At 36.6% G+C, this 12,223-nt stretch overlaps 1 protein-coding gene across 17 annotated transcripts in view; it reads right to left on the reverse strand.

The window, feature by feature from the left end:
- Positions 1-12,223, reverse strand: part of ADGRL2 (adhesion G protein-coupled receptor L2) — a 394,136-nt gene that overhangs the window by 140,554 nt on the left and 241,359 nt on the right. The window lies entirely within an intron of this gene.

Consider the following 12,223-nt stretch of genomic DNA (forward strand, 5'->3'; position numbering starts at 1 on the left):
TTTTTCTTTTTTTTTTTTTTTTTAATAAGAATAGGAAAACGTGATACTGGCACACGACTTTGTTTTCAGGCTATTCCTCCACCCGCACTCTAATTCTCGCATCAGACATATCCCCTGTTATGTGCTAGCCTTACATGTTCTTGAAGATTTACTGCTGCTATAGTAGTCTCATGGCTATTTCAAATCCAGGTCACAACTTCCCACAGTTACTCAGATTAACATTTGCAATTTAATCTATTTTAACAGAAGACTTCAACAGCCCTGAGACGAAAACGAGGTGTCTCTTTTTTGCTCAAAGATGACTGAATATTCAATATGAAATTTAACAGATTTTAATCATAACAGTTTGTAAACAGTGTAATATATATGTCTGCCCTAATTTAGTAAGATGGAATTCTCACATAACACTCATCAAACTGAGCACAAAAAAATTGTTCTGGCATTTCACTAAATTAAAATCTTCAGTCCCTACAGCAAGAATGCACAAATTTAGATTTTATTAATACCTTAAATCAAGCTCACTTTTATGAAAGGCAATTTACAAGTCATCTTCTCTTGTGATAGCAATGAACAGAACAAGGTCTTAAACATATTTTTACAGACACTTTGATGATAGTCTAACCTTTTGGTCTGATTGCTACTTTTAACAAAAACAGAATTTTCTTTGAAATCCAGAAAACTTGTTTTCATGAATATAGTTTTAAGCCTTGAAGTGACAGAGTGGCTGACAGCTCAACAGATAGATAGTAAATTTAAGAGAAGTTGTCCCTGTTTAGAAAATGCATGCCATTTTACCAACTCCTCATTCAGCAAACTGAAAAACTCCAGATTTAGTCTGGATCAATGTATTTCGCAGCTTGCCCAAAGGTACCGTACTGCACAAAACCTTCACAATCACAAAACCGTGCAAGTTATACATAGAGTCAACAAGATACCTTGATTTAACTGGTGATCTGTGTACCTTAAAATTTTAGATTTCTAACATTAAATAACACTTATCAAGCCTTCTGCATTGCAGGCACTTCTGCAATAGATTACAAATCAGATGCACAATGAAATCATCATCATTAGGTAGACTCCCCCGTACTGTCAGTTACTCACCAGAAATCAGTGAGAGTCACACCATAGGGCCAGAAGAAAAAAAAGGGGGGAAAAAATACCAGGGGGGAAGAAAAAAAAAAAAAAAAAAAAAAAGAAAGGGTGAAAAAAAAATAAAAAAAAGGAAAAGGGAAAAAAAAAAGGCAAAGGGAGCAGGCAGAGCTGGAAGATGGCATCCCCCCTAGCTAGTTTCAAGTGCACTGGAAGTGGGAAAGCCTCTGGGTAGGGCACAGAAGGAAAGCAGGCAGATGGAAAAGGGAAGGCCCAAGGAAAGATGCAGCAGCACGGGCAGGCCCGCCCTGCCGTGCCATGGGTGGATGTGTCCGGGAGCCTGTGCAAAATAAAGAGGCAATTGAAGGAGCGGAGGAAGACTGACAACGAAGGAATGCAAGTCAACAGGGAACAGAAAATATGCAGCACAGTACAGAAAAGGGAAGGACTTGCTATTATGAAATATCTGAGTGTAATCTGATTTCCTTCAAGTGGACCGTCAGCATTTAGGATCAGTTGCCGCACTCTCATAACATAACGTACAAGGCTTTCTTCTATCTGGGACACAAACACAAGCTACACTAACTGCAAATACTCACTTTTTAATCCATATGAAAGGCCCACCAATACACATCAGAAGCCACAAATCTGTTTGAAGAATGAGTCAAAGGAGTAATAAATGCGGAGACAGAAAAAGACAACGCTGGCACTAAATGCTACAAGAGGGGCCAGCACACATGTGCACTGAGATGCACGTCTGCATGTGTACCTGCATACAATTATTTAGAAACATTTGCTGTTCTGCAAGTAATCATATTCTATAAGTGACTGATGATTTCACAGTCCCAGAATAATAATACTAATTTTAAAAAGATGACCACAATCTCCACACATCTATTGCGTATTCCAGGTTTGTTTTTTTTTTTTGTTTAAAAATCAAATACAGAAGAGGTTGTGACAGTAATAAATATACAGCTTATTTATAGGTCACTATTGGGCTGAACTAAGATTTTGTTTCTGGAAGAGAAAAAGACAGACAGAAGGATGAATAACACAGACAAAAATGGAAGGGGAAAAAAAACCAACCCTACCTAAAGGCGCATATTCTCAGATACGTAAGAAGCGACAGACAGAGGCATGACAGAATACTTCACCTGATGCTGTCTGGTTATCAACATACTCTGCAGAAGTTGCTCAGTTTTACTTTAACATCTCTTCAGTCAAAAGGCGATTTGACGTTTTTGACCTAAAAATAGCAGCTTTATAGATCTTCTGAAAATAAAAATATCTAACTCAAGACTACTATGGTGCACAACACAAGAAGAGCTTGCAGCAAGCACAGTTTAAGATTTCAACAGCCAGACACTTCACCTCAATGATTTCAGGTCACCAAAATAAAAACCAAATTCACTGTTACAATATTATTTTATAACAGTTAAGTAAATACCACTTTTTAGCTTTTCCACAGTGGTGTTATTTACTAACTAGAACATGTACAGGTACAGTCCAGCTGGCCGGGAGCAGAACAAAGGAAAGCAGGCTCTTCCTGGCTGGCAGCCCCTTTGGCCATGACCGGACAAGAACCTCTTTTGCTCTGCCTCACAATTTTAGCACATGATAAACTGGACACTTTGCATTTATGAGTAAGTACGATATAAATAAACACTCCCACACACCTGTACTCAACCATACACATATTCATAAGCAGACATTCACTTGCTGTTTTCCAACGTTTGTTATTATTTCCGTCACTTTCAAAAATATTTACAAAAAACACAGTCTCTAATAGCAGCTTAAGATAGCTAAGAATATATTCGGCTACATAGTTTCAAATATTCCAACTAAACATGCATTCCTCTCTACGAAGTTGTTTATCTTGCAATTACCACTAACAGCTCTAACTTCCAAACAGCAGGTACCAATTGCTTCAGCATTCAAAGCACCAATTCCTTAAAACTTGGACTTAATGCAAAAGTCCATCTCCCGCTTTTCATTTTGAGCCCCATTCAATAAGCCACAATTACATATTTTTTTTCATGTTGTTATTCTATTACAGATACAGGGATATAACTCATTAAACTGTGGTGGAACAGGCTATGGTATAGGAGGAAAAGTACCACTACCCTTCTACTAAGGACCAAAATATCAATAATTCAAGCTGATTGGAAAACACTATTCAACAAAACAATTAATTTTTAAGATGGTGGTGAGGATAGCAACAACCATCACAGAACAATTTTAAATTTTACAAGAACTATCCACAAAGCTTACAAATACAAAGCCTTTGAATTAAATAAATCTGTATCTCTTCTTGTTCCAAGTTAAAAAGCCTGGACTCTGGGAACCACAACTCAGGAATCCAGCCAGCAAAGCTATGAGCATCACCAGTGAGTGACCCAGGCTGCTGCTCCAAGTATGCACTGGAGTACTTTGTGCCATATACTGTGCTACACCGCTTAATAAGGTTTTGTCAACACAACTCTAAGGGTTTTTTGATCTTAAAGCTGTTCTGTTGTAGGTTCCCCCACCAGAAGCAGGCATTCAGTTAAAGTGAATGTTAGCGAGGATGCCTGAGAACACATAGCTTAAAAAAAAAAAAAAAAAACAACAACAAAAAAAAAACCCACCAAACAAAGAACAACCCACCATGCAAAAATTAAAAATGCAAAATAAAACAATCCTCTAAGGTGGCTCCATTTCCTACACATTCGTAAAACTGCACGGACTCAGGACATGCCATTACTCAAGATGCTCCTGCAAGCTTCCTGGGGTCCCTGCACTGCTCACCAGCAGCCATGGATGGGGAGCTGGTCGGAGCCTCCCCCAGCCCCGGCACACAGGTGTGCCCTTTCCGGGAAGAGAGATAAGCAAAATGGTGTTTCCCATGGAGCACAGGATGAACCATTCTACTCTTAAATGCTCTTACGTTTTCCATAGTGAGTGTCATTTACATGAAGGCATTATAAAGGTTCCCACATGAAAATGCATCTCTGGGATAATTATTTTCTTTCAAGTTACTTTTCCTCCCACTTGCTATAGTTCTTAGGTGAAAGGAAAATATTGACAAAAACAGGACATAAGGGGGACATAAGCTAACCACAGACTGAAAAACATGAAACCACCAAGCCATTGACAACTCTTTTTTTTAAAACTTTAACTCTTCATTGCTACTGGGCAGCCTGAGATCAACCGCACAGGGTAAAATACTCTAATTTATAGCTTAAGGGTACTTCCATGTTTAAGAGGCAGGAGCATTTAAAGAAATAATATCTTTCTCAACCCGTCTGTTCTTTGAAATGTCTTCATTAAAATGGAGATTTTGACTTTTTGGCTGTGAATAGCAGAAAAAGGACAAACCTTGTTTCCCAGGATCTTCACCTGCAGACAGCACATACAACGCTCCCCTCTTTGTCTTGCCATGATCGCGCTTTCATATCACAGACAATTTTTGAGGGGTAAGGGCAGATGAGACTACCTCCAGTTTCTGATGATTAGCTAAATTAGCCCTAATTACACCTTTTTTTTCATTATGAAACAACTGAAGGAATCTAGCCACAAATTTGGATGTGTGGCACAGGACTCGCACTTCCCCAGACCTGTGCGGCAGCCATGACAGAGCCCACCACTGCAGGCAGGGTGGTGACAGCTCCGTACCAGACCATGTCACCAGAGAGCTCCGAATCACAAGCCTACAGTAAAAAAGTTGGGGTTTCTGGATGTTTGAGTTGTGGGTTTTTTGGATGGAAACATCTTGTACAGATTGTCATTCACGGTTATTCACTAACACTGCAGTACAAACAGAATTTGCACAATCATCAGATGGACTTGAGTGAATTTTAAGAGCACAATCCGGGAGCTATTTCTTCATACCATTTGTGAGCCATAATAAAATTCCACTGAGCATATTTGCTCTGTTGCTTTAGCAGCAGCTAATATCTCCTATATGTACAATACCTGAACAATTGTTCTGTTAGGTAACTTAAATAATGGCTGTAATTAAGTGATTGAGGAGATATTAATCGTATCTCTCAGCTGTGCCAAAGTAGCGAACACAGTTGTGCAAACTGCTTAACCACAGCACTGAAACAGCAACCGATTTTCCCACTGCTCCACGTATTTTTCAGAAATCCTTACTGATTAGTTTCAATAATGTGCTAATGCTGCAGCTTTATTTGTTGTATTTGTTATTATTATCTAAAACACAAATAGAGATAATTTACTGCCTATCTTCCAGCAGACTTACTATACAATTTCATTTATTTCACTTTCTTTCAATTAAGATACACTACTTTAGTAACTTTTATATATAGATAGATAGATATACACACAACCTATATTGCACAAGAAGAATTGTTTTAAATAACTGTTTCATATATAGAGTGTTTTTCTGTGAAAAATACACAAGAACTATGAAATTAATTGTTTACAGAATCTTAGAAATCTATCACATACAAAGATCAGTCAAAGTTGGACAAAAAATTAAGCTAATTATAATTAAAATAAACCAAATAATTTTTTCATTATTTAGATAGGCAACAGAAAGATGCTGATTTCACTGTAAGTCCCTATCTTAGTACCTTTGAAAAAATAATAATAATCTAAGGGACTATACGTTCAGAAGCAAGCTGAGAACAGTACTTTCTAATCATGAGTCTGTCCAAACTGCTTTAAATGTCACTATAATCAGAAATAATATCATTAGAAGTGAAGTTGTACTAAAAATATAGGAATTCTGTACAGATGACAGAAGTATAAGAAAGAATTTCATTCACAGGTATACTTCAAAGGTTATACTGGTTTTATGTGCTCTGTTCAGCAGATTTTTCAGTCCTGAGCCAAGAACTGCTGATTTCTTGCATCCCATTTGCCAAACACAAAAGCTTTATTAGTCATAACAGCACTGCTGTTCCAAACAGACAAAGAGATATAAATAATAATAAAAAAGACGGGGCGGGGGGGAAAGACAGACTTATTCCTTCTTCAGGGTTAGTTGTCTGTGGGCAGTTAAGTATGACTTAGTGTGGCTTCATTTTTAATGCGCACTACAAGTAAAATGACTACAGTGTGGATTTGTGCTTTGACTTATTGTCTTGCCAACAGAAGAATACTAATTTTAAGAATCCATTCCTTATGGCATTTGTACAAAAATAAAAATGGTTCATCTTTACCTTTACCTTACAGCAATATATACGTATTCCAAAAAATGTTTCAGCACATAAGGCTAACAACTTGCTAAGAATATTTCTGCATATATTTTCCTCTTTCAAACACAGAAATTACCTTCCCAAGCATTAGAAAACTTTTTTTGATAAAGATAAATGTGTAAAACAAATCCACTGTACCCTATTTTTAATAAATTTTAAAAAAATTATAAATAATTTAATATTTAAAGCATTGATAAAAATGCTTTACCTCTTACTGATTTTTTTTATGCATTATTCATCCTTTTATTGTAAGTACTGGCTTCTTCTTAGGGTATACAAGACAAGCACTGCCCTCAACAATGCAGTCACAGTTCACGCTCTTAAATCGGCTGGAGCTCCACGTTCATCAGGGGGTAACATTCGTCCTTTTGTGTTTTCTTTTTACTTACAGACAAAAGATACAATCATTTTCCACAGTTCAAAATAAATAAAATGTGAAGCCAATCTAAGAACATACAGGAGCTTTTCTAAAATAGAAAATGTTATTCTATAGGTCATAATTCTTGTTCTGAACACAAGACTGAAGACAAAGATCCAGAATTTCGCTCTAGTTGTGTAAATACAAGGTGTATGAGTTACTGATGACAGATGAAGTCATACACTGCTGTCATCATTACAAAAATATTCAAGCTTTGAATATTCATTGTTTAATGCAGTTTTGAGGCCCCAATTATTTTCCAGTAATCCACCAGAGAACATGAAACTATGTGCAACGTTACCTTCTATTAGCACATTTTCAGAAGTGGAATATTTCATGTCAAAAGAAACAGGTGCACCCTTCCTCTGGCTTTTCGTAATTAATAACAATTTAAAACAGATGGGTACAGGACCTTTCTACATACAGTCTTACACATAGAATTAATCCAAAACATCCAGGAACTGTTGTGTCTTACAAATTTAACTAACACTATTCATGCTTGTACACTATACATGGCATGGAATACGTATTGGGAAGTTCTTCTACAGCAAGAACTGCCATCTATACCTTTTCTGAATTTTGGAATGACCTAATTATCATTTTGTTACAGTAAATCAGGGAAAGAAAAGTATTTTGTTTGTCTAAGCACTCATTATTCCAGTATTTACTGAACTATACCTCAAGGTATCATCCTAAAACATGTGGCTATTCTGTCACACTGTGCCATTCAGACTGCTGCTCAATGCATCTATTCAAAAATTACTATATAACCTAATATATTTTCTTCAGTCAGACCCCATAACTGGTTTTTTTATTGATAAAACATAATTATGTTTTATTAAATGTTACTGGTACATTGTTTCTGCCAAGTAAATGAGTACTAATGTCTCGCTTTCTTGCTTTAAAAAAAAAAAAAAAACAAAAACAGATGGAAAATTTTAAGAATTAAGGAACAGCTTGAATGTCACTTAACATGAAAACTGTACAAGTATGGCATTATTGTCACTTTTGTTGCTTGTAGTAATTTTTAAAAGTATCCAAGTTACTTATCACCAGAAAAACCTGGTGCTAATGAAACAGAAAAAGTGTGTTAGGCTACAGCTAAAACAATGTAACATGATTTTATTCAAGCAGGCTCTTCCAATGCAGCAAGTAAATTACCATTGTTCTACCTTCAAAATACAAGGTTTTAAAAAAATATATCTTAATCCCAGCTGTACTATCCTCACAACAGAATTAAAGTTACATTCATGTCTTGATTTTCACATTGTACGGCAATCTCCACTGAATGGAATTTCTGAAACATCTTTACCTCACTGGGAAAGAAAAAGACACATTGTGTAAAGAAAGATTATGCCCAGTGCCTCCCCATAATTCCTCAACAAGATTAAACTGAGAAACCTCTCTTTCTTCATCACAAGTAATACATCGGTATTTTCCCACGCAAAAAGGATGATGCAACTTTTCAACTCGTAGCACCTATCAAAATCTCTACAAAAGACATAATTTATGTATTTTCTGTAAATCTTACCATTATAATCCTATTGGAGTGTAATTGCTGTGGCTAATATTCTTACCCTGTTATGAAAATGTTCAACATAAATGTGGCACTGAGTTGTTAAGATAATACATGATCATGCTGTGAGAGGGTAATACCTATACAATAGCCTTTGCCAATACCATAAATCTCTTTATTAGACAACAACCTATTACAGGAGATCTACTTAACTGTTTGCCTACTTAGAGGGCCATTTGGTGTTACAATAACAAGCTGACTTTTCACATTAGCAAGGATTAGCCAGTATAAATAATAAATTGACACAGAGTTGCTGCTCTATTAGATATGGTAAATCTTTCTTGGTGTTTAAAAAGAGAATCCAAAGTAAAACCCTAAGACCGTGTTAGCCTGAACATGTGTTAAGTGTAAAGTTCTGTTAGTTTAAACTAACAAAAAAAAAAAAGGGGGGGTGGGGGGGTGGGGATCAACTCTCAAACCAATTTATGGGGCAGATTTATTACAAAACAGTATGTTATGGAGAGCTGTTTCTGCTTTATGGAATGTGCATGCATACTGCTTTATTTCCTAACAGCATCATAGCAAATCATCTTTAAATTTACTGAAATATTTTACAGTAAAAGGATTGCCACCATTTTTCCAGAGATAAATAGTGCAGAATTCATTTAAGTACTGTCTATTATGCTTCTTGCTCAGCAAGCAAAACTGTATTATAAATGAATTATTTTCTTCTCTGAAGTCTTAACTTTTTGAAGGATTGTACACTCTCATCATCCAGATAACCAGAATCCAAATTACAAAACCTGCAATACACCAGATCATTTCTTTCATTGCACTAGATTAAAGAAGATCATTATCTAAAATGCTTCTGATTCTTCAAGCTAGTTTTTAAGCTACAATTTACAAATAAACTTAGGTTATGATATTCCTTGCTCTTTGTTGTCAATGTTTTTTTTAAAAACTCAAGACAGCTATCCTTACCACTGTTTGTCTGCTTTAGTCCGACTGTATGAATTCATCAATTATATCTGGATGAAAGCTCATTCACCTTTTTATGTTTTTTTAATAGAGAAAAAGCAAAACTGAGAATTAGCCTTGCATCTGCAATCAACGTGATTATGATAACACTGCTTGCATAAATAGAAAAGACTTACCTATTGCTTTTTGCTAGCACACTACACTGCACGAGATGTACTGAAGACCTGAAAGTACTGTGTTGTCTCTCTCATGCTGACATGACGTTTTTAGACTCAGAGAAGACAGTTTATGCAAGAAAAATCTGCTTCCCATCATACAGAGTACCAAAACTGTCCTCTTGCACTTCGACACATAAGAATTGTTTTCCACAGTTTCTTTTTAAACTTCCAATAAAAAGGCACTTTGAAATATGAAGTATTTCTAAAGTCAGCTTTTGCTTACTGACACTTTATCATTTTTGCCCATCGTTATTTACTGTTACTGACGGACAGGCTTTTTAAAAGCTATCTTGCGGAGCCTTTCTGCTCTGCATAACAGAGAAGGCACTGTGAAATGGAATTGTACTTACTGGAAACAGCTCAGCCCTGAATGCCTTGATTACTCTGATTATCTCATATACAAGCTCCCTCTGCAGGTAATAAGAAGAATGAGCAAAAATATGTGGAAAATGTGGGTAAAGTCAGCATAGGAACGCAAATAATCAATCATCGTTTTAAAGAAACTCCCCCAAAAATCCTTCTCCAATGTTATCTGAAATAAGGAGTTCACATAAAAAACATTTTTCCAGCCCTGTGTCTCTTCTTGTCCCCTCAGAAAACTTAAAACATTCAGCTTTAGTCTCTCCTTAATAAAAATACACAGATTTCTTTTTCAAAGTCCCCTAAATGCTTTCAAGGCAGCAAAAAAAAAGAGAAGGAAAGAAAGAAAAAAATCACCAAATAGAAATGAAAGACCACCCCAAACAAGAAAACAAATTCATCCTATCTGATGCATCTCCCTAACCCCAAACCAAACAAACAGCAGCATCCCTCATTCTATTTACTGCTGGGAGATAAAATCCAATGCCACTTCGAGATACAATTACATATGCACTCCCATAAAAGTTTAAAAAGTAATTGAACTGAATGGTAAGTTATCTTGAAAATTAAAGAAGTCTCTATCCATTTATATCAAATTATGAAGTAACAATGTAGTTTTCATCCAATTGGAGGCAAAATGCTTTTCTTCCAAAATACCCTTACCTTAAAATGTCTTCAGGTTGTTCGCCATAATAGCATGAGCTTTCTAGAAAAGAATCCCTCCAACACAAATGGGAAAAAGCTTCAATGAATAAAGCTATAAATATTAAGCAGATCAAAATTGAGCCTTCGTCTTACCTAACCTTTAGCACACACTCAAAAAACTGGAAAGCCATCAGGCAACATTAATTTCCCTTCTAACAGGGAAAGAATGAAAGTATGCCTGTGGTTTTGTTTCTCTTCAGAGCCAAATCCCACTTTCTTTACTTCTGCAAGTAGTGCCATTAGACTCATGAAGAATACTCATAAAATAAATACACATGTATAGGGCATAAAGTCACATATGCCCCATGTGACCTGACTTTCCACTTGGAAAAAAAAAAAAAAACAAACTCCAAAAAAACCCCAAAAGGTTTCAATGTCAGCTTTTAAAAAAAAGTAGAAAAATATTCATGATATTCTAGTATGGCTACAGCCATTACATGGGACAAACGTAGGATAAATTTGGGGTGTTCACTTCAAGACAATGAGACTGCTCCACACTGAGCTCTTCTTTGCTGCTGGAATATCTTTTAACAGTTGGCTCAACAACCAGTTATTATCATATACTATTATACACCTCCTCAAATGAGGGAAAGAATGAGGAAGTAAAGAAAGCAGGAGAGAGGGAAAAAAAAAAAAAAAAAAAAAAGGCAACATTTTGAAGATACGATGCTCTATTCAAGCACCCGGTAAGATTATTGCCTGAAGGGCAAAAGGATTTCTTCTTACTTTCAAATTATGTCAGCATGCAACTCCACTCCCTCTCTAAACTCCCAGCCTCAGCCCATTTTCCCGGCACAGCAGCTCAGCCAAGAATGCCTCCACTGCCCAGGCAACCTCCCTCCTTTAAGCACTTTTATACCGATTGACACAAGAATCAGCCTCACCGACTGACAGTCTGCGTTTAAGAAATACTTATTAGCATGAAGTGAATCAAAGCCTCAGGAGACACTGCCCTTCAATATTGAAATGACGAATTTACCAACGAAATAGTTACAGATCGGTATTCTGGAGAAGTCTCACTTTGTTCAAACTGAGGATGCAATCCTTGTTCATTCTGGGAAAGCGAAGTTTTCCACATTGGTTGCTTCGCGTAGAAGTCTAAATTAAGCTTAGAAGAATGAATACAAGTATGCCTGGATCAGATGAAAAGAATCCTGCCTACTGTCAACACAGACATCGGGAATTTCCCAGAGAAATGCAGAGTCAACAGCAGAACTTGTTCTTGGGAATCTTTTCTTAAAGCGCCACTTTATTTAGAAGCAACGCTGCCTATGGAGAGGGAGTTGTTTCTGAACACTCTTCACACCAGCGTAGACTGCTATGCCGTAAAAAAGGACAAATATGATACCGTAAGAGAATATATGGGGAGGTGAACTAAAGTCTCCTTCTGGTATGTGATCTCTCTCCAACACTGCAGCCTCATTTCAGGGTAAGGCTCGCGCTCTATTTACACCGGATCCCACCAACAGCAAAGCAAGTATGATAGTCAGAAACAAGGTCGGTCATCCCCTCCCCAGCCTCCAGAAACAATTTTTAATCATAACTGGCATTATATCATTCTGCCATCTAGATACAGAACAATAATCGGTTTGAGGTGTCGACTGGTAGGAAAATACCAACAGAGGGCACAAAGGAAAGCAGCAGCTTACCCCAAATGAGAGATTTGGGATTTTATCATGTCCAGAGGCAACTAAATAAACAGAAGGAGCCTAATTTTTAAAGCACGATTCTCCAG

This window comes from Falco peregrinus, chromosome 10 (genome assembly GCF_023634155.1).
Source record: "Falco peregrinus isolate bFalPer1 chromosome 10, bFalPer1.pri, whole genome shotgun sequence".
Lineage (NCBI taxonomy): Eukaryota > Metazoa > Chordata > Aves > Falconiformes > Falconidae > Falco > Falco peregrinus.